Source organism: Pan paniscus, chromosome 14, assembly GCF_029289425.2.
Source record: "Pan paniscus chromosome 14, NHGRI_mPanPan1-v2.0_pri, whole genome shotgun sequence".
Taxonomy (NCBI): domain Eukaryota; kingdom Metazoa; phylum Chordata; class Mammalia; order Primates; family Hominidae; genus Pan; species Pan paniscus.
This window is the reverse complement of record NC_073263.2, coordinates 37,007,641-37,034,767: the sequence shown is the minus strand read 5'-3', so window position 1 is coordinate 37,034,767 and position 27,127 is coordinate 37,007,641. Positions and strand designations below refer to the sequence as shown.

Below are 27,127 nucleotides of genomic sequence, written 5' to 3'. Positions count from 1 at the left end.
AGTCAAGGTGATTAAATTTATATCAGGGAAGAGAAAACTGCCTGCAAAACAGAATCCTTTATATGAAGTTGAAATTTGGTAAAGAATGTAAGTCTTTTTTTTTTCTTTTTTTGAGACGGAGTCTTGCTCTGTCACCCAGGATGGAGTGCAGTGGCGCAATCTGGGCTCACTGCAAGCTCCGCCTCCTGGGTTCCCGCCATTCTCCTGCCTCAGCCTCCCAAGTAGCTGGGACTACAGGAGCCCACCACCAGGCCCGGCTAATTTTTTGTATTTTCAGTAGAGACGGGGTTTCACTGTGTTAGCTAGGATAGTCTCGATCTCCTGACCTCGTAATCTGCCCACCTCTGCCTCCCAAAGTGCTGGGATTACAGGCGTGAGCCACTGTGCCTGGCAAAGGAAGGTAAGTCTTTATGGATCTTAAAATCAATGCAAAATTGTGTATATAAAGAGTTTTCCACTACAATACGTGAGAAATGAGAGAATGGAGGGAATAACAAAAAAAATTAAATATGAAGACAGACATCAGTATTTAGTTGCAGGAGGCTATGAGTCCTCTGCTCCATGTGTTAAAATGATGTATAAAAGCAAACATTTGGAAATAATCCTTCCCAAGTACTTCTGGCTGCCAAATGTGAACTGTGTCAAATGTCCAAAACTGAAGAAGTCACACCAAATAGAAAGGGACACGAGAAATAATAAACAAGACAACAATTCCATGCCTCAATATTCTTTCCTGGGAAAAATTCGGATTAGGTAAACATGTCTGGAAAACAAGGTATATGGAGAAGCATTTCCATGTCATCAAAGGCTATTTTATTTTTCATGAGTATTAACAGAAACTAAACTATTTAAATACTACCTCTTTAGACCTCGGCAATCCCATCTTTTTAAAGTAAGAAGAAAGGCCAGTGGGCTGGAAATCTAATCCTTGTCTTTTCGTCTTCAGGGTCTGTTGTTCCTTTGGTGTTCTTTGCAAAGGAAAATTTACTCTGATCACTTTTCAAAATGGTAACATTCACTAAAGAAGTTACTTCTTAATGTCCCAGAACAAATCAGAATCTTGAGCCAAAATATAGATATATGCGCTCACAGCATTTGATTAAAGTTTTACAAACTTAAATATAAGTAGGCATGGGAAACTTTAACATAAAAATACCCAAAAATAGGGTAAAGAATTTGTGTGCATGTAAATGAAGTAATTAAAATGCAAAATAAAAAGAAGCGATTCTGAAATTATGTTAGTGTTAACTTCATTTATGTGCATCTGGAATTATGTTATTTTCAACATATTCTTAATTAATCAGTCGGTGAATATAAAACAAGTTTTATATTTACAATTGGTGTATTTGGGACTATTTCTGTTTCTAAATAAAGTATAGTTACCTTCCAAAAAAAACCTGTGTACACCATAGGTTTTATTGATCACCACCTTTTTATAAGTGCCCAGATTTCAGAAATTAACAAAGAAGTAGCAACAATAATAATAGATACTGCTTACTTTTTGAGCTTTCACTATGAGCTAAATATACTGCTCATTTAAGGATCTTGATAACATTTTGATGAAGCTATTATTAGTGCACTTCATACATAGGAAAATTCTAAGTTGCTCAAAGTCATATCCAGTAAATAACAGAGCCAAAGTTAAGAACCAGGTCTCTGACTTGCTGCTCTTAAGCAATCTACTTAAGGTAAAAATGGATTTAGTCCTTTCTGTCTTTTGAAAAATTCTCATAGAATCAGTCAGCTATTTTGATTTATTTGTTAAGTATGAATTGTGTTTATTTCCTTAGAGTAAGAAAAACAAGTCATGAAATCATTGCAATACCAGCGTTTGGTAAGCCGTACTCTGGAATTTTTTTTTGACTTTAAGATCTAAGATACATGTGCAGAATGTACAGGTTTGTTACACAGGTATACATGTGCCATGGTGGTTTGCCACACCTATCAACCTGTCATCTAGGTTTTTAAGCCCCACATGCATTAGGTATTTGTCCTAATGCTCTCCCTCCCCTTGCCCCCCAGCCCCTGACAGGCCCCGGTGTGTGTTGTTCCCCTCCCTGTGTCCATGTGTTCACATTTTTCAACTCCCACTTATGAGTGAGAACATGCAGTGTTTGGTTTTCTGTTCCTGTGTTAGTTTGCTGAGAATGATGGCTTCCAGCTTCATTCATGTCCCTGCAAAGGACATGATCTCATTCTTTTTATGCATAGTATTCCATGGTGTATATGCACCACATTTCTTTATCCACTCTATCATTGATGGGAATTTGGGTTGGTTCCAAGTCTTTGCTATTGCATATAGTGCTGCAGTAAACATACTTGTGCATGTGTTTTTATACTAGTATGATTTCTAATCCTTTGGGTATATACCCAGTAATGGGATTGCTGGGTCAAACAGTATTTCTGGTTCTAGATCCTTGAGGAATCACCACACTGTCTTCTGCCATGGTTGAACTAATTTACACTCCCACCAACAGTGTAAAAGCATTCCTATTTCTCTACAGCATCTATTCTTTACTGACTTGTTAATAATCATCTCACTGAGTGGCTTGAGATGGTATCTCATTGTGGTTTTGATTTGCATTTCTCTAATGACCAGTGATGATGAGCTGTTTTTCATAATGTTTGTTGGCCACATAAATGTCTTCTTTTGAGAAGTGTCTGTTCATATCCTTTGCCCACTTTTTGATGGGGTTATTTTTTTCTTGTGAATTTGTTTAAGTTCTTTCTAGATTTTGGATATTAGCCCTTTGTCAGATGGATAGATTGCAAAAATTTTCTCCCATTCTGCAGGTTGCCTGTGCACTATGATGCTAGTTTCTTTTGCTGTGCAAAAGCTCTTTAGTTTAATTAGATCCCATTTGTCAATTTTGGCTTTTGTTGCAATTTTTTTTGTAGCAGGCTGGCTAACATCACTGACAGCAATATCAAAGTCTTCAGGTTTCAATACATTGCTCTTGCACTAAATAAAATATGTTTTTAAAAAATTAATTGTGCATTGGGGTTTTGCAAGTTTTGTTTTGTCAATTCTAATATAATTTTAGAGAATTTGGATTTAACTAATTTTAAAGAATCAGAGGAAATTTAAGAAATTGTAAAAGAAAATGTTAACATGTCTACATCATTCGAAACATTTTTATTAAAAATGAAGATTAAAAACTTGACATTATCCCTTATCTATCCCTAAACATACTAAGATAAAAACATAAGGTGTTACTATATATAAATTATTATTATTATTTTAGTTAGACCTCCAGTGATGGGAAGGACTACTGATTGTTTTTTATGATGTTTAATTACTCAAAAGTCAAGTGTTACTGAGAATTTTATCTGTATTAACATGTCTATAACTTTAGGTAGAAGATAATTTGGACTTTGAAAGTGAAAACAAGATTCACAATGAATAAAACTTTTTCCGTATGTTCAATGTCTGACTATCACATGCCGCAGGAATAAGAGAAAAAATGAATAACCATTAACAACTCGTTTGTTCTTAATAAACAAATAGTAAACTCCATGAAAAGAATTTCATCAGGACATTTGTTTTATGCAGTTTTTGCATGTTCATTAGCTAACAAGTAAAAAATGCTTGAAACTATAAACATTAAAATTTATACTTTCATTCAGTAAACAGACTCTAATCTAGATATGAAGATCTTTTGTTAGTCATTTCCCGCTTTCAAAGATGTGGGCGATATTTGGAAAGTTAGCTATCAAAATTTTCTGGAAAAATGTGTGATTCACAGAGGAATTTTCATAAATCATAATTTTCTCACATACTTTAAAATGAAAAAAAATCAGTTCAATAACCCTATTATGTTTCAAGCTAAATCAGATTAATGGAAGAGATAGTAGAGAAAATCAACATTAAATATGGCTTTTTTTCCTAAGTGATTGCAAGAGAAAAGAGAATGCTATGATAAATAATAAGACAATAACAAAAGTATTCGAATACTTTTCAGATGCTTTGAAAATGTATGCCAGATACTCCATTTAAAATATAGGGAAAATAAGTCTTTTGTCTCTTGGCTGTAATAGCTGTGTCTACATAGTAGAAAGTAGGGGTATGATTTGTTCTAACACCATAGAAATCCAAAAGAAATAATTCAGATACAAGATTAGATATGAAAAAATTAGGTATAAATCTAACAAAATGTATATATAGGACTTGTATACTGAGAACTACAATACTGATGAAAGAAATTAAAGAAGACACAAATAAATGGAAAAGACACCTCATGTTCATGGAGTGAAAGGCTCAACACAGTAAAGATGACAATTCTCCCTAAATTGATATCTGGGTTTAACGCAATTTTCAAACAGTTTTTCAAAATTCCCACAAGATTTTTTGTATACGTATTACTTTTGTTCAAAAGTGATTAAATATAAATATATGATTATTCTAAAATTCATAAGGACAGGTGTAGAAATGAGAATACCTAAATAGTTTTAACAAAAGGAAGAATTAAGGGAAGATATCAGTCTACCCAATTTGAAGAGATATTACATACTATAGTAATCAAGAATGTGTGCTATTGGTGGGATAACTGACATATAGATCAATGGAGTAAAATAGAGAACCTGGAAATAGATCCACAAAAATATGGCCAGCTGATTTTTGACAAACGTTCAAAAGTAATTAAATAAATAAAAGTAATATTTTCAATAAATGGTACTAAAATAAATGGATATCCAGAGGGAAAAAAGTGAACCTCAATCTAAACCTCATACTTTATACAAAATTAACTCAAAATTAAGTATGGAACTAAATGTAAAATATAATACTATAGAACTTCTAGGAAAAATCTTCAGAAGAAAAATCTTCTGAATTTAGGAGTAGATGAAAAATTATTAGACTGGACAACAAAACCCTGATCCATAAGATGAAAAATTGATAAACTGGTCTTTACAAGATTGAAAACTTTTGCTCTAAGAAAGAGCCTGTTGGGAGGATGAAAAGACAAGATACAGACAGAGATAAAATGTTTACAAACCACGTATCTGACAAAAGACCAGTACCTAAAATATATAAAAATCTCTCAGAACTCAATAGTGAAAAAACAATCAATCCAATTAGAAAATGGGCAAAAGACATGAAGGGACATTTCATTCACTAAAGAAGATACACAGAAAAAATAAACACTCAAAAGATGTCCAGGGAGTAGAATGTTGGTTACCAGGACCTGGAGGATGAGGGGCTGGGCAAGGTTGGGGAGATGTTAAAGAACACAAAATTTCAGTTAGACAGGAGGATAAGTTTAAAATATCTATTGCATAACATGGTGACTACAGTTTAAAACAATGTATTGCATTATTCAAAATTGCTGAGAGTAGATTTTAGGTATTCCCATCACAAAAACTGACAAGAATGTGAGATAACACATTAATTAGGTTAATTAGCTCAATTAAGCTATTCTACAATATATACCTATTTCAACACATCATGTTGTACACAAACAACATATATAATTTTATTTGTCAATTTAAAAAACTAACAAATAAAAGACCCAGAACATAAAAAAAAAAAGTTCAACACTATTGGCCATTAGAGAAATGCAAATTAAAACTGCAGTGAGGTATCACTACACACCTATGAGAATGACTAAAATTAAAAACAAACAAACAAACAAACAAAAAACAGTGAAACACCAAACTCTGGCAAGATGGCAGAAAACTGGATTTCTCATACATTGCTGGTAGGATATAGAATTGTAAAGCTGCTCTGGAAACTCATTTGGTGGTTGCTTTAAAAACTTAGTATGCAACTATCATATGTTCAGAAAATTGCCATTCTGATTATTTATCCCAAAGAAATGAAAATTTATATTCACACAAAAACCTGTTCATAAATGTTCATCGCAACTTTGCTGACAATAGTGAAAAACTATAAATAATCTAATCCTTCAACAGAGAATGTTTAAACAATTTTAGTACATCCATGCCATAGAATACTACACAGCAATAAAAAGAAACTGTTGATACGGGCAACACTTTGAATGGATCTCCAGGGAATATGCTGGGTGAAATAGAAAATCACAAATGGTTACAATTTGCCATGGTTATCATTGGCAATATTATAGAAGTGAAGAACAAATTAGTAGTTGTCAAGGTTTAAAGATGGGGTAGACAGGGATAGAGGGAAAGGAGAAAAGTGGATGTGGTTATAAGAGGACAACATGAGGAACCCTTGTGGTGAGAAAATTATTCTGTATCTTGATAAATCTATGTCAGTATGGTGGTTGTGAAGTTGTACTCTGTATATATGCTAACATTGAGGGAAAGTGAGATCTGTCTGTATTTTTCTTACAACTGCATGAGAATCAACAATTATCTCAAAATTCAAAGTTTAAATAAAAGCAAGTAAACCAATTATGCTTGAATATAAAAATAAACCATAAATTTGGAAATTTAAAGCAATTGTACTTCTAAATAACATATGCATTAAAAAAGAAACCATAGTGAAAATTAGAAAATATGTCAATAATAAGAATAATACTGGGGCCGGGCGCAGTGGCTCATGCCTGTAATCCCAGCACTTTGGGAGGCCGAGGTGGGCGGATCATGAGGTCAGGAGATCGAGACCATCCTGGCAAACATGGTGACACCCCGTCTCTACTAAAAAAGATACAAAAAATTAGCCTGGCATGCTGGCGGGCACCTGTAGTCCCAGCTACTCGGGAAGCTGAGGCAGGAGAATGGCGTGAACCCGGGAGGCAGAGCTTGCAGTGAGCCGAGATTGTGCCACTGCACTCCAGCCTGGGCAGGCGACAGAGTGAGACTTCGTTAAAAAAGAAAAAGAATAATACTAATTATCAATACTTGGCATGTAAATAGAGATATAATTAAAGTGCAAATTATAATCTTAAACTCTTATGTTACTAATAAATTCTGGAGATCTTATGCACAACAGGGTGACTATAATTAATAATGTATTTCATTTTTGAAATTTTCTAGCAGAGTAGCTTGTAAATATTCTCGTCACACACATGCACAGCAACTATGTGAAGTGATGGATATGTTAACTAGTTTGATTGTAGTAATTATTTCACCATATATACATATTTCAACACATCATGTACACTTTAAATATATACAATTTTTATTTGCCAATTATACCTCAATAAACCTGAAAAAATTATTACGTTACTAAAGAAAAAAAGGCAGAAAAATAGGAGATGATCTTCCACTCTATGGTTGTTTTTTTGTTTGTTTGTTTGTTTTTTTCCCGGACATAGTCTTACTCTGTTGCCCCCAAGCTGGAGTGCAGTGGTGCAATCTTGGCTCACCGCAACCTCCACCTCCTGAGTTCAAGTGATTCTCCTGCCTCAGCCTCCAAGTAGCTGGGATTACAGGTGTGCACCACTGTGCCCAGCCAATTTTTGTATTTTTTTTTTTTTTTTTTAGTAGAGACGGGGTTTCACGTGTTGGCCAGGCTGGTCTTGAACTCCACTGTAAGATTTTTAATACTGAATAACCTATAAGAAGATAATTACAATAATAGCAGAGGTTAATAAAATATAAAACAAAATAAAAATAAATAGAAGTCTATTTTTAATACCAATTAAAAATGGATAAATTTCTTAAATGACTCGTCAAAACTTAAAGACCAAAGTAATAATTAATAATAAAGATAATGAAAATGGCATGCTCAAAGATACGTAGATAAAACCACAAGCAATAGCTATGAACAGTAGTTTACCAATACATTTGAAGTCTTAGATGAAATGATGAATTTTATAGAAAAAGGTAACTATCTAATTTGATGTCTAGAAATACAACAATTGTATAATTTGAATCACATGGTAAAAATTCTATCTTCATAACGTCCCCACCCTCGAACTGATGCAGAGACCTGGAATACCACTGTGGTCTCTCTAGTCACAAATGGACTTAAGAAGATTAGAGCCTTATCCTGAATCCATCTCATAGCAGCTCCAGTGTGGTTATTTCCCCAGTCCCAGGGGCCAACATCTGATTGTCCACTTTGTGTTTATTGGAATAATCACACTTAGTAACTAACAGAATGCCCATATGAAATAATCAGAATAAAAATGCTGTACTGTGGCAAAGGCAATAAACCTCTAATGCCTTTCCTTAGGGTTATATGGATGCTCCTGCTTTCTATTACAATATAGTCTAGAAGAACTTTGGTCATCACAATATCGCACAGAGCATTAAATGACCATTACATCTAAGACATTTTACTAATTGATCCTAGTGTGCAAGAAATAACAGGAATCTTAGGTACTTTATTGAGTACAATCACACAGGCTTGAGAGGGAGATAAACTCTGTGAAAGTTGGAGGGCTGCTACATCTGAGGTTTCTGGGAGTCTAGCAGTCTGAAGGGAGGTTGGACTATCTACTCCAACATGAAAGATAAGTTGCCACACCTTGAGTCACGCTTCCTGAAGAAAATGGTACAATGCTTGGTAGACCTCTTATGATATGGGAGGCAAGACATTCATTTTAGAGTGTGTGGTTCCAATCCATTTTCTCGGTACCCCATGAGGCTTCCAGACTTCAGTGGGGTCTGTGTGGGTGGGTAGGGATATATGAGTATCGTATGTGTATGATATATATCAGAGAGAGTTACAACCAGAAGACCCAATGGTTTTGGAAGAGCCTATGATTGACAGACATGTTGTACAGAGCCTTTGGCAAACCTCACTAGGAAAATAATGACACATGCCTTGAAGTTTTGGAATAAAGTCACGCCTTTTTTTTTTTTTTTTTGCTAACAAGTATTCTCTAAACACCTGACTCTAGGACATGCAACACAGACCGCCCATTCTAAATAAGATGTTATAACATTTACCAAATTTCAAAATTGAACATGCACAGTAGAATTCCATTGTCAAATGGAAACAGTAGCCTGGGGCTGTGCCTCACACCTGTAATCCCAGCACTTTGGGGGCCCGAGGCAGGCAGATCACTTGAGACCATGAGTTTGAGACCAGTCTTGCCAACATGGCAAAACCCCATCTTTACTAAAAATACAAAAATTAGTTGGATGTGGTGGCACATACCTGTAGTCCCAGCTACTGGGGAGGCTGAGGCACAAGAATCACTTGAACCCAGGAGGCAGAGGTTGCAGTGAGCCAAGACTGCGCCACTGCACTCCAGCTTGGGTGACAGAGTGAGACACTGTCTCAAAAACAAAACAACAAAAAAGAAAGAATATATATAAGACTAGGCTCAAGCAGATTCAGAAGTCACTAGTAAACTCCAAAAGCAGGGGGCTCACATTTCCATATTACCTATTCCTACCACTTTTTCATCTCTTTCTCAAAATACCTCTATGGCCTCCGGGAAAACTCCCCAAAACAAGTTTAAAAAGACAGGGTGCCTTGGTTTGCTATAGATTTGTATGGCAAGTTGACACCCGGCAAAAATGTATGGCCACCACATTACAGCCCACTACCGTGCCCCCAAAAGACAGTAATGAAGGGAAAATTCCAGGGTCCAATATCTGATTGTCCACTTTGTGTGAAAGGAAAGATTGTCTTTCTTTTCACAAGACAATGAACCAATCCTGTTTCAGGGTCAAGGACTTGGAAAGAACCAGATTGAAATATTGGTGATAAGAAATACATAGTGTACCTTTCCCATACATGCAGATAAAACATCCTTAAGTCCATTGCAAAGGAGATTCTCCATTACAATGAGAAGATGGCTCATATTATGAACCATGCTTCTTCTGCTCAATGAGCCTGTGTAAAGAGGCTCATTTGGTAGCAGGGATTCAGTTATGCATGATCTCAGCAATGTGGACTTCATCTCATCAGAGCTGATCTGGCTGCTACTACTGCTTTGTGCCCAATTTGCCAAGGAACAGAGGCCAATGCTGAGTCACTATTCCCTCAGGGGAACAGTTGGTCACCTGGTGACAGTTTGATGTTGGTTCACTTCTATTATACCACAAACAGCAATTTGTCCTCGTAGAAGCACACAAATGATTTGGCAACAGGTTTTCTTTTCTTTCCTGTCGTTTTCTGCCAGCTTGACCATCTGTGAACATATCAAATGTCTTAACTATTTTTCACCAAGTTATTCCATATGATGAGAATATTTGAACAAAGGTTTATAGTAAAGGATAAGAGACAATGGACTCAAGCTCATTGAATTTACTAGTCTTACCACCAGTTCCATCTCCCAGAAGATGTCAGGATTATTGATCCTAATTGCACTTGAGATATTTGGTTGGGAGGCAAAATAAAAGACTGTATCAGAAATCCAGGGAATTTGCTTGGCACCCCTTAGTACTTCCTTCATCAGTAGTCATAATCAAAGAAAAACGGAGACAACACAAGGAAGAGAGGATCAGTAAGCACTGAAATCTGACATAAATGAAGTTTTGGTGCACAACGTTAGGTAAATAACTCCAAACAGCCAGGGTGTTGACAGACATTAAGGGGAACATGGTGATGGAAGAAGGAAGTGTAAGTCTCAATTCAGATCTCACAGAGAACTGTAGAAGCAGGTATAGAACAACTCTGTGTTCTACAATTTAACCATTGGATTTTTTTTCTCTTCCTTTCTTCCCCTGCTAATCCATATGCTAAACATCAAGGATATGTAGCATTTCAGATCTCAGGTTGGAGTGTTCTGGAATATATCCACACTGGCATCACCCAGTGAAGTTAGCATAACAGTTAAGACTGTGTCCCCTGTCTTCTACCTAGCTCCTAGCAGGCACTCATAGCTCCTACCCTCCCTCGTTGGTTTTTCTAACCTGTCCATATCTTTATAAATGGTCCCCCTATTAAGCTGCCCTAAGAGAGCAGATTTGAGTGGACATCTCTTTCCTGCCAGGACCCTAATTGGCAAAAGAAAAAAAATACATGGTTTGCATCTGAAATCAAGTGAGTTTCTTAATATTTCATCTTTTATTAGAATTAGCCATATGATACTGACACAGCTGGACAAATATGGGTCTCTCCTACAAGGGCAGGATCCTTGCTCCATGGCACAGAGCAGACCCATGTGCTTGTCCTGTATTCTTCCTGTTTCCAAGAAAAGAGTAGCTCAGAAAGAGCCCCACAGGACATGCTCAGATACTCCTAATCTTAACAGTGAAATAATTCATTTGGAGAAAGGAATAAGAGGTGGGCAAGAGACCAAGAGCGCCAACTCTGGGGACAATTCACTGCATGGAAAAATGAAACCAGAGAAGTGGAGACTTTCCCCTAATAAGCCAAGTACACAAGAAATCCTATAAACCAATGAGAAAAAGATAACACAAAATGAAACTTCCCCAAGGATATGAAAGGCAGTTGACAGAAGAGCAAATTTGAATTATCAGTTATGTAACTCCTAGTTCAACATGCTCATTCACTATTCCACTTATTTTTATGAGATCATATTATTAATGAAAGTTAGTTTTCTATTTGGTGTCATACTAAATTTTTTTTAAGTGCCCAATGCAGTCACAGGTAACATACAAGTCAGTTCCAAACTTTAACCTATTCTGTCATGGCTTAAACTTTTATCTTCTTAATTTAGCAATGACCTTCCCCTATCCCTGACTATAATCTTACTCCTAATAATGAAAGTAATATAGGGCTTTCTATATGCCAAGCAATGTTCTATGTGCTTCACATGTAACAGCTAATTTAACCTTCACAACAATTCTGTGAAGGGGATGGTATTACTCTCATTGATAGAGGAGCAAATTGTGTGCCCAAAGTCAGCTGGGATTTAAACCAAGGCAGCATGGCCCCTGAGCCATGATCTTAACTATGACATCATATTGCCTCTAATTTACAACTCATTCTTGGCTTGAGCAGCATCCAAACTGTTTTAATAATTTTTCCCCATGACTTGAGCAGCATAAACACTACTTCAAGTACAAAGAAAAATACAAAGTCTCTGATGATAAATTTAAACTATGGTCTAACCCAATGTAAATACTATGAAGAAAAATTGTAGGCATTGGATATTTAATTGTAAGACAACAGATACTATCATGTAGAGCCAACATTTGCCTCTATCTTTGAGTTCTCCCAGTGTTTGGGAAAGATTTAGAAACACTTCGTGGCTATGGGAAGGGGAATTCCAGACTGGAAATTGAGTTTGGACCCAGCAGCCTATTTAAGGAGACAGAAGTTATGGCCTCTACAAGATTGCCCAGGGAGATAAGTAATGCAGACCAAAAAAGGAGCACTAGCTCTCAATGCTGGATGCCACCAAACCTGTGAAAGCATTTCAGCAGCCAACCAAGACCACAGGAATGTGCTGCTTCTTCCCTCGACAAAAGATGATTATGTCTTAAGCAAAAAAGTCAGAGGTCCTCAATATTAGTACTTAACTTAAAAATCACCTTTCTCTCTCTTAAATATATTTACAAATTGCATTAAAATTGGCGAGAGAGAGAGAAAAAAATATTGAAAGAAGAAAAGAAATAGAAAATGTAGATTGCCACTACTTTTTAGAGATATTTGGGGGAATTTTTCAGCAAAGATGATAAAAAATCTGCTTGTAAAATGTAAATTTTAGTTTACATTTTAATTTTACATTTAATTTTCAAGACAAATTAGGTTCTTATTAGTCTTGTTCATTATTCTGAGTGTCCTTATTGCATGGAAGAGTGCCTGGCATAGAGACACTCCATACGATTTGTTGAATGAATGAACAAATGAACCAAGTTTGGCAGACCAGGATCCACAAAGTAGTTCTATTTTTTTCTTAAACATAAACCTTATCCCTTTTTGGCTAAAATTTTTAGGATTTTGTGGGTGAAGATGGTATTTTGAACCTAACAATCAGCCTGATCTCAGCTGATCAAAATGTTTTCATAGATGCAAGACTTCTGTTTTCTTGCCAAGAATTATTGTTTCTTTCTCTAAGTCCAGTGCACATACCTTCTTTTTGCATCAACACCCTTAGGCCTATTTTAGTTTAACAATGAGAGCTTCACCAGTAGAACACACACACACACACACTCTCCCTCTCTCATTAGCTGCTAATTAAGAGCCCTAGGCTCTTAATCACTTGACAGAAAAAATAATAATCAATCTATTTACAGATTCACAGATGCATGTGTTTATTTGTTGAAATGTCTGGTTCCTCCTGCCAGGGCAAAAGTTCCACTTTACAAAATGCTTCTTTAATTTCATCCTTGTTCAGAGACAGAGAAACCCTTCAAGAGCCAATATACATCTAAGGAGCCATCCATCAGCCAAGTAAATGAGAAACTGAAAGCTTTTCAGGGCATTAATTGAAAACACCTTGGAATCAGCACAGAAATACATTTGAAAGTGTCCTCTCTAAAACCCGAAGCCACTGACTACAAGCATATACCAATAAATCAAAGCCATATGCTACACCTTGTCTATAGTTTCAAAGCGAACTGTGTGTTGTGTCCTCACTTTCTTCTCAGAGGCTTCCCAGGGCCCTGTCCATCATGTCCTGGCAAGGCAAAGGTAGGCACCAAGGGTAAGAACCCATTCATGTTGGTTAATGCGGCTTCTAAATGAGGTGGTAAGCTAGTTAGTGTGGGCATGATGACTGGCACAGTGCCTGGGGCAGAGCAGTACTCTCTGTTTCTTTCACTCTTACTATGCCCATTTAAATACAAGTCACTCTCTTTCCCAAAGCCTCCTGTTTGAATATTTTAAAGTAATTATAAGATTGGAGTTAAAAGTCAATGTTTTGATTTCTCTTGATTTTGTTTTCAGCTTGTGATAGGTTTATTAATATGACTAACCTGCGTTGGTTAAATATTACCTGAATATTAAGATGAATGTACTATTTAATTATATAGTTCAAATGGGAGAGGAAGAAGATTAATTTTGCATTATTTCTTTCTAACTAACATGCATTAACCTTATATTAACACTAATACTATAACATCTACTAGCATAGCATCCTCCTTAGTCAAATTTGCCTATTTATTTACCTTCAAATATCTGTGCCTTTGCTTGTGTCTCTGTCTTGAATGACTTGAAACCTGATAGCTGTCTTTATCTTCCAAGGAAAATGCATGGGAACCGGCAATATGACCCCAGTCCACAGTACATTACCAACAACTCTCTTCTACAGACTGTGTACTAAACAAACATATGTTACACTCATTTTTTAAGAGATTCTTAGGTACTCTATTATCTGCGTAATTAATTGTGCAGAAAATGTTTGGTCCACTGATGTTTTACTGATTATTTATAATAATTTATAATAAATATAAACATGTATACATTTATATTTTTATATAAATACTATATTTATAATTATATACATAATTTATAAACACAAAAAGCCAGAAACATGATTTAATATGTCTTTAATCACTGACCCACTTTTCTTAACGTGGGCATTATACTAAAGGTTACATGGGATTTCAAGGAGGATCTTCAGACAGCGTGGAAACTGGATAGAAGCAGTCGCTTGAATGATTCCAACATTCTTCAATAAGATACTATCAGATATTTTTGTAAAATAGAGCTGGCGCCTCCGTTTTTAGATCTTGATGTCTGTGTACAAGATGTCTAAACTTTTCCGGGAAAAAAAAAACAAAAACAAAAACAAAAAACTATACAACATCTGGAGAAAAACTTGGAAAAGCATGATACAAAACTAAAATTCCACCAGGGAATATGTGAAAAAAACACAAGAAGTTATCTACTTCAAAGTCTCTTCCTGTTTCTTACAGTTGGTGATCTTTGAAGCTGCCTGCAAATGAACACATCATGCACATAAGTCAATTTCTCCTTAAGGCAACCAGTTTCCATTAAACCTCAATTGAACAAGAATCCTTGCCAATTCATTGTTTGGCAATGAAGGGAATGATTGTGGTGAAAATCACAGGATATTAAAACAGAAGTTATTTTCAGCAAAATCTAGACTGGCACTTATTTTTAACCCTTATACCTAGAAAATAATATGAGATCAAAGTTTACAATGTATTAAGCAAAGCCTACATAAAAGTTATTGATGATTGATATTTTACTGCTATAGGTGACCCCATAGAGATACATTTCTTAAAATTCTTAGAGTTTAGTTACAGGATAATAATATCAATGAGTTTGGAGAAATAGGCTTCAATTCCTGCTTTCTGAATTGTTATTCACAACTATCCTCAACTACAGAATTATGTACTGTGATGGAGGAAATTGTAACAAGATGGAAAAATAAAACAAAGTCCCTTTCAGAGAAAGCCTTGTGCATATTTAGAGGAAAGATTTCGAAGCTAAAATAAACCAATTATGATGAAAAGGACTTCCTGACTAACAAAAGGCTGTGAAGAAATTGCCCTGTATATGAAAAGATGGAGGATTTGAGGTTCTGAGGAAAAATAAGAATGACAAAATAAAGGATCCAGTAAGAAGGGATACAGAGTGACCAAAGGGAGGATAATGAAAACCAGCAGTTTTGTTATGATGGCAGTGAGAACTTGCAGAAAATAAAAACATTTAACGAGGACAAGGTTTTGTGGTACATGGTTTCACCCTCTCTCTTTCTCCTACAGAATCTTCATTTAAATCTGTATCATTTTTGGTTTAGTGCTTTGTTTGAGCAAATTTAAAGTGAAAAGACATGAAAATGTTCCTATCTAGCTATACAAAAAGGAAAAATCCACCCCAGTAAATGCAGAAACCACGGGTTAAGAGTAAAAAGCTTTAATCTGGGTCACAGTGAAATGAATCTGATCAATCATCATAACATTACCTTCCCTTTGATACATTAATTGGTCCTCATGGTATAATTTTTCTATAACATATTTATGTTTCTATGTTATCAATATGCCTTTAGGCACACACATATCCATGCAATCCACTTTAATTTTTTAACCTTTTTCCTTCTTGTACAATTCAGTAAGACTATAACTAAAACATGGAAGATAATAATATACCTCAAGCCAAGCAAACATTTTGTATGAAAAATTGAAATAACTAAGGCAGCACGTTTTAGTCTCAATTATCTGAATTCTTCCTCAATTTTCATTTTATCCTGTAAAAGAAGAAGGGGAACAGACAGAAGACAGTTGTAGACTCTCTGGGGGTACTGATCTCACCTCTTCTTTATTTCCTGGGGAAATGCTGCTTTTGGAAGTGGCTTCCTTTTCAGCATTAATTTCTTATTTATAATGTGCCAATGAGTCTTGTATTACACTTAATATGGGAAAAAATACAAAATAAGCACTGTGCAGAATATTTGGCAAATGAAGCAAAGAAACCATTTTTTTTTCTAGTGTCTCAGACAGGAACTGAATGAAAATCACATTCTTTACACTAATAGTCACCAGAGCTTCAAGATGAATAAAGATTTAGGAAAGTAAAAGATCCACAAATAAATAGACACTACATTCATGTAAGAAAACTATTAAGTAACTATCCTGGACTTCCAAATAGCATTCTGCCATAGAAATGTTTAACTTCCTTGATGCTATCACAAGTAAATAAATAAATAAAAATTTTAAAAACACAAGCTTTAAACATAGCTTTCTGAAAATATAAAATGAAAGGAAATAGCAAATTCATTTTCTGATAGACCCAACATAAAAACCAATGAGTATAAAATATGGAACATTTCTACCTATAAATGGAAGTTAATTTGAAATAAAGGTAAAATCAGTTAAAAAGAACAAAATTATTAAAAGTTATGGGAGACATACTTTATTATCAAAAAATGTGTCAAGCTTGAGAGTTTCAATTCATAACACTTGTATTTCAAGCCAATTATGTATTACAATATTTAAAAAGGCCAATGAGACCTTCAGGAGCAGTGAAAAATTACAATATATGAAAGAAAGAAAATTATTATCCTATGTTATGTTGCTGAACATTGTGTTAATCTTCCCTCATATTAAGACAGCTGTGGGCAAATGGAGATGTAATGAAATGTTAGCAACTAAGATGGTGTGGGACACTACATCACATGAAGGGAAGCTGACAAAATAGGGTGCAGAACCTGGACAGAAGACTTAAGCAAAAGCTGAGGAAAAGAGAGGGTAGTTTTCTCCAAGTGTCAGAAACACTGTTACATGAAAGAGTTACACCTGTTCTTCTTGTCTCTATAAAGGGGATCTGGGATCCACATAAGAATGTTTCAAAAGTCCAAACTGTGTCATCATGGAATGGGTAGTCATGTTAGACCTCTTTTGCTTATAAGTAGTAAAACAAAAAGAGAAAAAAAGAGAAAGGTATTAACCACACAATTGAGAAACCCAAAGGTGGAGCTAGCTCTAGGAATAGAGGATTTAGAGGTTTCAATAGCTGCCATCATGCTGTCCATTTCTGTTTGGTTTTTGTCTTGTGTTTGGTTTCTTTCTCAGGCAGTCTCTTGATACACAAGAGCAAAGAGGGCCTCTGGAAGCACTGGGTTTACCAGAGTTTGCAATCAGAAAAGAAGAAAGTGGCCCTTTCTCCTTCATCTTCCACTTGACAGGTATGATGGAGAACCATGACTGGTTCCCAAAGTGGTCACTTCTTGGACCAGTGACTGTAGATGGGGGATGGATGCTGTGAAAGGCCTACCCTAGGCTATGCGTCTGCCCCTAAGAGCCCGGCAACCATAACTGACATCAACAGAACCACTCTGAGTAGAAGAGAAGGCAATGAGGAGCTGTGAAGCAAAAACAAACAGGCAAAACTAAACTAAACTAAACTAAAATAAGAAAGGATATGTACCATGGCTGCTTTGGAAGGCAATGAATTTCTCATCACTGAAAATGTTTGAGCAGAGGTCTAATAACAATTTATAGATAGAAGGCCACAGCACCCCTTCTCAACTGTGGGACAAGTTCTCCCTCATTTACTTGTCCAGCACTTGCAACACAGCAGGCCATATGAATAGCATGGTGCACAAAGTAGACAAGATCCCTGCTTTGCAGTAGCCTGTAATCTACGGTCTCTAGTCCATAAAAAGAGAATATGCTTGTCACACAATATGAGTGTGATTAAAAGAAAAGATGTATGTGGAAACTGGCCATTACCGAACACTATATGAATATCAGCTATTAGAGAGCACACTTGCTATGTGAACACTGGCGTGGGTAGAATAAGCTCTAATTCCAACCACACCTCTTTGGGGAAGTTCATTGTGTGAGTTGAGGTAAGTCACTACCTCTTTGTAAAGCTCAATCTTCAAATTCGGAAATGAAATGAAAGTGGGTGTAAACTCACTCATACATTCCCAAAAACCCAAATAAATTTAAATGATGAAATAATGGAACATTGCCTCCCGGATCCTAATTCTTAAAGGTTCCTTAATACTACCATTTTATTGTTTGAGTAAGTGCCAATTTTTCCTTTAAAATCTGTCTATTCAATGAAGGCAGCCTAAGATATAAGAATTCACAATTAATCTGTGGAATTCTATGATTCATTTTGAGTGAAAAAAAGTGGTCAAAGTGGACAGCTAATCTTTTTTATTGTTGTTTTTTGGTTTTGGGGGGGTTTTCTTGGTGGAGAGGCACTTAGGATATTGGGCAGGATGAAAAAATAAAAAGTTGCTCACCATTCTCTTAGGTCTTTAGATCTGCCCTGGTTGTTTCACTTACAGTTTTTCCCAGACACATGTGCTATGTTGTGAAAGCCCCTGATGTATGATAGGAAATAGCAGGATTAAGAGAAACCTCTAAATCAGATAGCATGTGGCACAGCCTAGTTTCCAAACCATCTGAACGGGAAGGTCGGTTTGGACCAGGACTCAGTATGCCCCACATAGGACTCTTTACATCTTTAAATCAGCCACTGGCCAAAGGGAAATTTCCCTCGATCTCCAAAACATTGATGTCATGTCAGTATTCACACTCACTTTCACTTCGTTTTCAAATCCGAAGGTCGAGCCTTAGAGGAAGTGAATTACCTTACCACAAGAATAAACAGAAAATAATTTGCAGAAATTTCCTCTTCTCCGAGGGAGGCAAATAGGATGTAGAAACCCTGCTCAGCTGACTGAAATGAAAAGTGCAGGAGCAATCGCCAAAAATCTACTTATGTGAGGACATTTAAATTGCATGAGCAACCCCATCCCTAAGTAAGGACCAGTGCTTGGGAATTAAACACCAATAAAACAGCAAAGCCCATTGTTTTTCCAAGTTCAAAGATATAAAGGAGGCTTCCGAGTCAAAGGTTGTTTATTTGGTAGGGAGTAGGGGGTTGAGATATTAAGTGTATTGTTGACCAGTGGAGTTGGCAGTAAGTTTTGGTGTTTTGAGGTTTTGTTTTTTTTTAATTCCCAGGTTTCCATTACTGCATGCTCCAGTCATTTGGCAATGAGTAGCCACAAATCACTTTGTAACAATAAATGAATGTCTTGTCTAAAGTCTGCTTGTTCCTTGCCTGTTTGCATTATTCTCCAACACAACATTTTTTTGTGGTGAGAGAGGAAAGATGTGTGTGTACATGCGTGCGTGTGAGAGTGTGTGTGTGCACCCACATAGGTGTCTATTTTCCATTCTGTTTTGAGGACGAGAAAAGAGAGATAACTCAAAAACAAAAGCAGTATCCTTTAGTTTTTCAACAGTTTCTACAGCTCAAACATTTCCAATCATAAGTGACCCTACTTCTTTTTTGACAGAGATATTCTATTACTTCATAGCTATGTTTTCAAACTTTTTCCTGACCTTGCACACACAGAACACACAAGGCTGCTCCTGGCTGGCAGTGATCAGCTGCAAAGGTGCTCCTCTGAGGGGGATTGGGCAGGGCATCCGCACTTTGATTTCAGATACTGGGAAATGTCAAGCAACTCCTTCCAAAGGAGCTAGGGTGCACATTCTTTCTCTGAAAACCATGTTGCTAATATGATCACCTTACAGACTTGCATCCTCTTTCTCATTTCAAACACATTAATTATCAATATGTTTGGAGTGAAGTTCTGTATGGTTTACCACAAATATAGGCTGTATGGTTTTCCACAAATACAGGCTGCCCTGAACTAGGTGGACCCATTCCTGTAAGTTGCTGGATCTCTCTCCAGAGGCATTGTCTTTGAGGGGATTCCATCCTGTATCATTTTGCTGCATTATTCTGCAATCAGGAAACAAGCAGGTGGCTCTCAAGTAAAGAACTAATACCTTTCAGATTCATAGGACTTATTTCAAAATCAAGGATCAGGAAAAAAGGTAATATTAGGTAATTTTGACCAAAGAATCAGCAATTCAATGACAAATACATATAGGGATGGTGATATGGTTTGGCTGTGTCCCCACCCAAATCTCATCTTGAATTCCCACATGTGTTGGGAGAGACCCGGTGGGAGGTAATGGAATCAAGAGGGTGGGTCTTTCCTGTGCTGTTCTCATAATAGTGAATAAGTCTCATGAGATCTGATGGTTTTTATAAAGGGGAGTTTCCCTGAACAAGCTCTTTTCTCTTGTCTGTCACCATGTGAGACATGGCTTTCACCTTCCGTCATGATTGTGAGGCCTCCCCAGCCACATAGAATTGTGAGTTCATGAAACCTCTTTTTCCTTATAAATTATCGAGTCTCAGGTATGTCTTTATCAGCAGTGTGAAAACGGACTCATACAGATGGGTATTGTGGTTTTAGGATTTGTAACAGGAAAGAACTAGTGTTTGCTAAACATGGCCTGTCCCCTGCCTAGGTGTCATGAGAGCCACCCTTCCCAAAGTAGCACTTGTGAGCAGAGGTGATCAGAGGGCTTTCTGAAGAGTGAGGAGGTGAGGACACTGCATTTGTTGGGCAATACTGTATTTGAGATTTTTTTCTTTCTAAGTTTTTGTTTGTATACACTAGTGACTTCAGAGGGCCAAAAAGAAGAAAAGGGAGTGAGCCAGTCGTTAAGACTCCTAATCCCGGCTTATTTTTACTGCTTCTCAACACAGCATTGCAAGTGGTTGATTTGGTAAGTATGAATGCAGTAGACAAAAATCTCTGTTCTTAAAGCATTCTTGCTAATGTCAGAATATTTTCTGAAAGCAGTTTTGGCCCATGAAGCAAATCAACCTACAAAACTGAGGCTGTGCTTTTTCACGGCTTGTTCATTCTTGCTGCCTCATTCTTGTGCATTCTCAAACTCTTATTACATAAAGCTCAAGATTTCAACAGATTTTACTCATAAATTATATCATACTAACTTGGTTCATTTGGAAGGTAAAACAGACTTAGTTAAATAACATATTTCAAAGTTGATTCTGATCATTTAAATGTTTGTGGAAGGCCTCCAATTATTTATTTATTTTTTTTTATAGAGTCTTGCTCTGTCACCCAGGCTGGAGTGCAGTGGCATGATCTCGGCTCACTGTAACCTCCATCTCCCAGGTTCAAGCAATTCTCCTGCCTCAGCCTCCCAAGTAGCTGGGATTACAGGCACCTCCCATCAGCCTGGCTAATTTTTGTATTTTTAGTAGAGACGAGATTTCACCATGTTGGCCAGGATGGCCTCGAAGTTCTGACCTCATGATCCACCCGCCTCAGCCTCCCAAAGTGTTGGGATTACAGGCGTGAGCCACCGCCTGACCTGAATTTTTTTTTAAATGACATTACCATTTGTTGCTTTCATTGTTTCCCTGGGAAATGATGTTCTTATATTTTAAAGATGCTGGTCAAAACTTGGAATTGCTTTCACTTCTTTTTTTCCAGCTGAGTGCTTCCAGAAATAGATTATAATCCACAGTGAACCCTTAAATGCCTCTTTAAAAAAATTGACTACGACTTTATTCCAAAAAATTATGTGGCCACTGTTATAAAATTTTGACTAAAAAGATGTATAAATAACAAAATGCTGATAGTAAATAGTTGTGCCTTAAAAATATGAAAAATAAAAATGTATTTCACACACACAGAGTTAAACCAAACTAGAATTGGAGTGAGCTGTGTCTGTCATCATTTAAGAAATAAGTAAGAAAATCTTAATTACTGCTTATTAGAAAATCTCATCACAAAATATTATTTACTTACAGCTCATTTGAAATACTCATAGCTGGAGACAAACACAACTCTCATTCTAGTTCTTTGGACTTTAAAACTGAAAACATCTGAGAAGAAAACCCTGCTGGCTTTCTTCAAATGTCACAGCAGACTTAATTGCTTTCTATAATTAAACAAAAACCAACTCATTAGACAATCTGTGAAAACAGCACTTATATGTACTTTCAGCAAAGTTTGTGTGGAACAATCATTAAACAATTAGTTAAGTTTCTCTCTTGCATGGCATCCGCACACATGGACAAACACATAGGTATACAATGTACACATGGATGTACAAGGAATGAAAGGTATCTTTGTGTGAATATTTATAAAGTTCCTTTTTAGAGAACCCAGATTTAATAAAATGTCATGTGCAGTAGAATATTTGGAAAGGCCCATATAAAAAAATCAAAGGGCCTTATTTTCTCAGGTGCTTTCACTGGCAAGAAAAAGAGCTCTTTCTAAATGTTCAGAGGTATACAGGATTTGAGTTGAGAAGAATTTAAATAATCTCCAGCTTTTGATATCATGGTGAAATATAACATTCTCCTAAAAATGTTGCTGAATATAATTGCCAAAAATATGACTAGACTCAGGATGAACAGTTGTTCCGAATATGGATATTCTTATTTTCTAATGCGGAAATAAGAGAACATTAAAATATTGTGAAATGTATGGGATGGAATATCACTTCATCAGTGCATACTATTGGGTTGAAGTTTCTGGAGAATACTTTGGTATTTGTGCCAACCTCAGACTCTTTAGTGAAGCACTTGTTTTTTTTCTTTTATTATTGCCATGGTTTTCAGGTTTTTCTCCTAGCTAATGATGGACGCTTCTTTCCAATATTTTTATATATTCCCTTTTATGTCTCCTAATCATTCCCCAGTCAGTTTAATCATTATCAGTTGCCATTGGGACTGTGTTAGTTCCTGATTATATCAAGAAAAGCCTTTTCTCTTTGCCTATTTAAGAGAATTATTTACAATTTATAATCCATCATCAGCTGTCTAATTAGAATACTTGATTTTCCCCACCTTACTCCTTCACCCCCAAAATCACCTGGTCTAATGTAGTCTGCAAAACAAAGCATTCATCACTTTGAGCCCACGCTGGGCTCTCTCTGCAATGTCCTTCCAAAAACATTTCCTTTAGTCAAAATGACTGATTCACTGCAGCTAAACACACCCATATGGCCTGCCTCAAATGCTGACTTTAATAAACTGGCCAAATGAAACATTGAGAATGTCTATATAGTGAGAATACTAACATGCACTTTTTAACAAATGACTGGAGTGTGGTTTTATTGAAAATTACAGTGGTAAAAAGAGAGAGATACAGGAAGGGAGTGTGTGCTCATGCATGGGTGGCCATGTTTCCACGGAGACACTTGTTTACCTCATTAGTCCATTCTTTCCTTTCATAGTAATAGAATTTTTATCTAGATCACATGACCTCTCAGGATGGAGACTATATTTCTGTTTACCTTGCAGATGGATGTGGCACGTGACCAAGTTCTGGCTAATGAGATGTCTGAAACTTAAAGTGGAAGAGATGTATCATCTCCTTTTCCTTGCTCCATCCTGCTACCTGAAAAATGGATGTGGTGACAAGCCCTGGAAAACCACAAGGATGAGAACAGCACTGGAGAGATGGTGCAGCGCATGATGCAATTGCCTAGGTATCTGATGGCTGAGTAGAATTGCTCTCCTCCGACTTTTACATGGGAAGGAAATAAAACTCTATTTTGTTTGAGACTCTGTTATTTTAGGTCAATGTTTTAAGTAGCTGTAGCCATGTACTAATTCTTTCCACGAACAGCCAGGTTTCGCATGATAGCCTTCAGACATCTGACAGTCACGGCATACACAGTTCTGATAACCTCATGTTGTTATTGCTCTCAGGAACTGACTTGCACTTTGGCTAAACCATCTGGACCTTCAAGCTGAAAACTGAAGTCATTGCTTCAATGTTACCCAATGGATTCTATTACTGGGGTACACAAAGAAAAAGGAGATGTAAATGGGCCTGAGGGAGAGTCTGAGTGCTGGACCTGAGTCAGTTCAGAGACATGATCACAGAATCACATGAGACATTTTGCCAAGTTTTACCAGGGACAAAAGCCAAGGTCTCTTGAATCTCAGCCTAGTGCAGGCATCTTTCTCCTGATGTTTCATCCTTCTTAAAGAACTATCAGAAACCAAATCTTTAGTATAGGTACCTAAGATATTTTTCTAGCTTTTCCCTTTTCTTATTTTCTATTTAGCTGTGTTTCTCCTTGTCCGTTCTTTATTTACTAAACTTTCTATTGAATATCTTTTCTACTTAAAACTAGTCCCATGATTCAAAAGCGGCCCTTGCCTGGCCAACATGGTGAAACCCCGTCTCTACTAAAAATACAAAAATTAGCTGGGAGTGGTGATAGGCACCTGCAATCCCAGCTACTCAGGAGGCCGAGGCAGGAGAATTGCTTGAACCCAGGAGGCAGAGGTCGCAGTGAGCCGAGATCATGCCACCACACTCCAGCCTGGGTGACAGAGCGAGACTCTGTCTCAAAAAAAAAAAAAGAGGAAAAAAGAAAGAGTGTGACACAATTTATCAAATATCACCTTGATTCTCCAGAAGAGATCATTATCTTCCTCTGTTCAAGGACTTTGTTTTCCTAATGATAATAATTTAACTTGGCTCCCTGCCTGATCTGAACAGCTCACTATATACTCTGACCATTTTCTAAGTACATAGAGAGAAGACAGCTATATAGATTCACACTGTCAAATGCAGCATCCATTGTCTATTTGACAATTGTGAGAGTTTTTTTTTAATGGAATCATTTATATTATTTTGGTCCCTGGCTGTATTACATATTCCCCTGTATTATTTGTCTGCAATTATTTTAAGCCTTTACAAAAACTATTTTTCAAGTATGGCAAAACAGTTTTTGAATTAAACTTACAGGCTTTTTCTACCATGCACTGCCTCAAATTCTGAGCCTAAAGAGCAAAATGTTGCTGGAAAAAAATTTATATACCGAGTTGACCTGGCCCATTTCCATTTCCAACCACATGGGAAAGCAGAATTTACTGTTATTATCTTATTAAATATAATGTGGCCACAAGCTACATCTGTTCTTAAAACTGTTCATGTATTGCCTAAGATTTTTTTCTCCTTTATCTTTCTTCTTTCCCAACAGTAACAATCTCATAACTGCTTCAGAGAGAAAAACAAGATGATCAGCTCAAAACACTCTCAAATTCTATTTAAAAATGCCCTCCCTCATTTCTTTTCTCATCCATCTACTCAAAGAGCATTTCCGTCATCTATTAGATATTTATTGAGTATTTGGGCACTCTAGGAAAGAAAATAAGTATTTCTCAATCACAAATACAAAATAAAGGAGTCTCCTATCTGTTTTCAAGGAGCTATAGTCTCTCAGGAGAAAGTCTTCATGTACACAAATCATTAATATAGAATACAGGAAGTTCTGGGTGTCATCAAGAGACATATCATTAAAGCCACTAAAGAAGAGCAGAAACTTGAAAAGTCATAGCCAGTTTCAGGGACTGTATGTGATCTGGGCCCAATGTAGTTACAATTTGAGAAAACAGACATGGGAGGAGAGAGGTTTTCCAGAGGAAGGAAAAAAGTTGAACAAAGTAATGAAGGTAGAAAAGTATATAAAATGTGCAGAGATATCTTCCAGTTAATCTGGCTTCTCTAATGCAGTAGAAATCTGAAGGAAGAGAGTGAGAGAAGCAAATGTAAAAGACAAATTTGGGTCTGTAATATTGGGCTAAATTGCATAGATTTTATTTATTTTGAAATGGTGAGCCATTGATGGTTTTCTAGTAAGTCAGAGGTATCCAGAAACATTAATCTGACAGCTATCTGGAATGAATGGGAAGGGAAAAAATTGAAATCAGAGATAGCTTGGATATTCCCTATACTAACCTAAATAATAGGCAAAGGAAGCATGAGAGAGGCGTAGGAGAAGAATAGAGGAGATGGATGGATACAAGGAAATGTAGAAGATCCAGGATTTGACAACTTCCTTGGATTGAAAGAGAGAGAGACAGAGCATATTTCCACTCTAAACCTGTTATTCTTTTAAATTGATTTCATGGATAACATTGATATTGATTTATGAACCTATGTTATTCTTTTAAATTTATTTCATAGTGTTGATTTATGCCCTATTCTAATTTCTAAATAAGAAGTTGCTGAAATTTCAGGAAAGTAGTAAAAAGAAAGGTAATTCAAAAACAATACGTGAATTCATTGAGCCAAGCCAGTGGCAAAGTCATATTAAAAATACATGATGAATAGTTCCCTTATTCAGTATAGAATAGTAGCTCAGCAAAAGGGTGCTCTGTTTACAATACAAACAATGATAAAAAGAAGAAACATATGCATCAGAGTCAATGAACCCTATCTCAGTCTGCTTCCTGTTGCTTATAACAGAATACCTGAAACTGGGTAATGTATAAAGAAAATAAGTTTATTACTCACAGTTATGGAGGCTGAGGATCCAAGGCTGAAGGACCACACCTGGTGAGGGTCTTCTTGCTTTTGGGATCGCTGCAGAATCCCAAAATAGCACAGGACATCACCTGGAAAGGAGGCTGAGCATGTCAGCTCTGGTCTATCTTCTACTTATTAAAAAGCCACCAGTCCCACTCCCATAATAATCCATCAATCCATTAATCCATGAATCATCTCTTCAAGATCCCACATCTCAATTCTGCCACATTGGGGATTACATTTCAACATGAGTTTTGGAGGGGACAAACGTTCAAACCACAGCAAACTCTAAATAAACACTCAACATGTATATGCCTTTTAGCCAAACTAAAGATGCCAAATTGATTCCACACTGTAATCTGTACTCAGATTAACACTGTACTCAGATACCAAATGCTAAAATAAGTAAAACCGAGATAAAATTGACTGAAATATAGTAATAAAAATAGTAAATTATTTATTTAAAACAATACAAAGCTAAGCATTCTATTCTTTTTTTTTTTTTTTCCTTTTGAGATAGAGTCTTGCTCTGTCACCCAGGCTGGAGTGCAGTGGCGCGATTTCGGCTCACTGCAACCTCTGCCTCCCAGGTTCAAGCAATATTCCTGCCGCAGCCTCCCAAGTAGCTGGGATTACAGGCATGCACAACCACACCCAGCTAATTTTTGTATTTTTAGTAGAGACAGGTTTTCACCATGTTGGCTAGGCTGGCCTGTAATCCCAGCACTTTTGGA

At 36.5% G+C, this 27,127-nt stretch overlaps 1 long non-coding RNA gene across 1 annotated transcript; it reads right to left on the bottom strand.

The window, feature by feature from the left end:
• Nucleotides 1-14,263: 14,263 nt before the first annotated feature.
• LOC112436881 (uncharacterized) lies at nt 14,264-26,658 on the bottom strand. Its single transcript, XR_003025547.4, has 2 exons — nt 26,382-26,658; nt 14,264-14,669 (listed from the first exon to the last, which is right to left on the bottom strand). It is a non-coding gene; the product is annotated as an uncharacterized LOC112436881 (long non-coding RNA).
• Nucleotides 26,659-27,127: the final 469 nt, after the last annotated feature.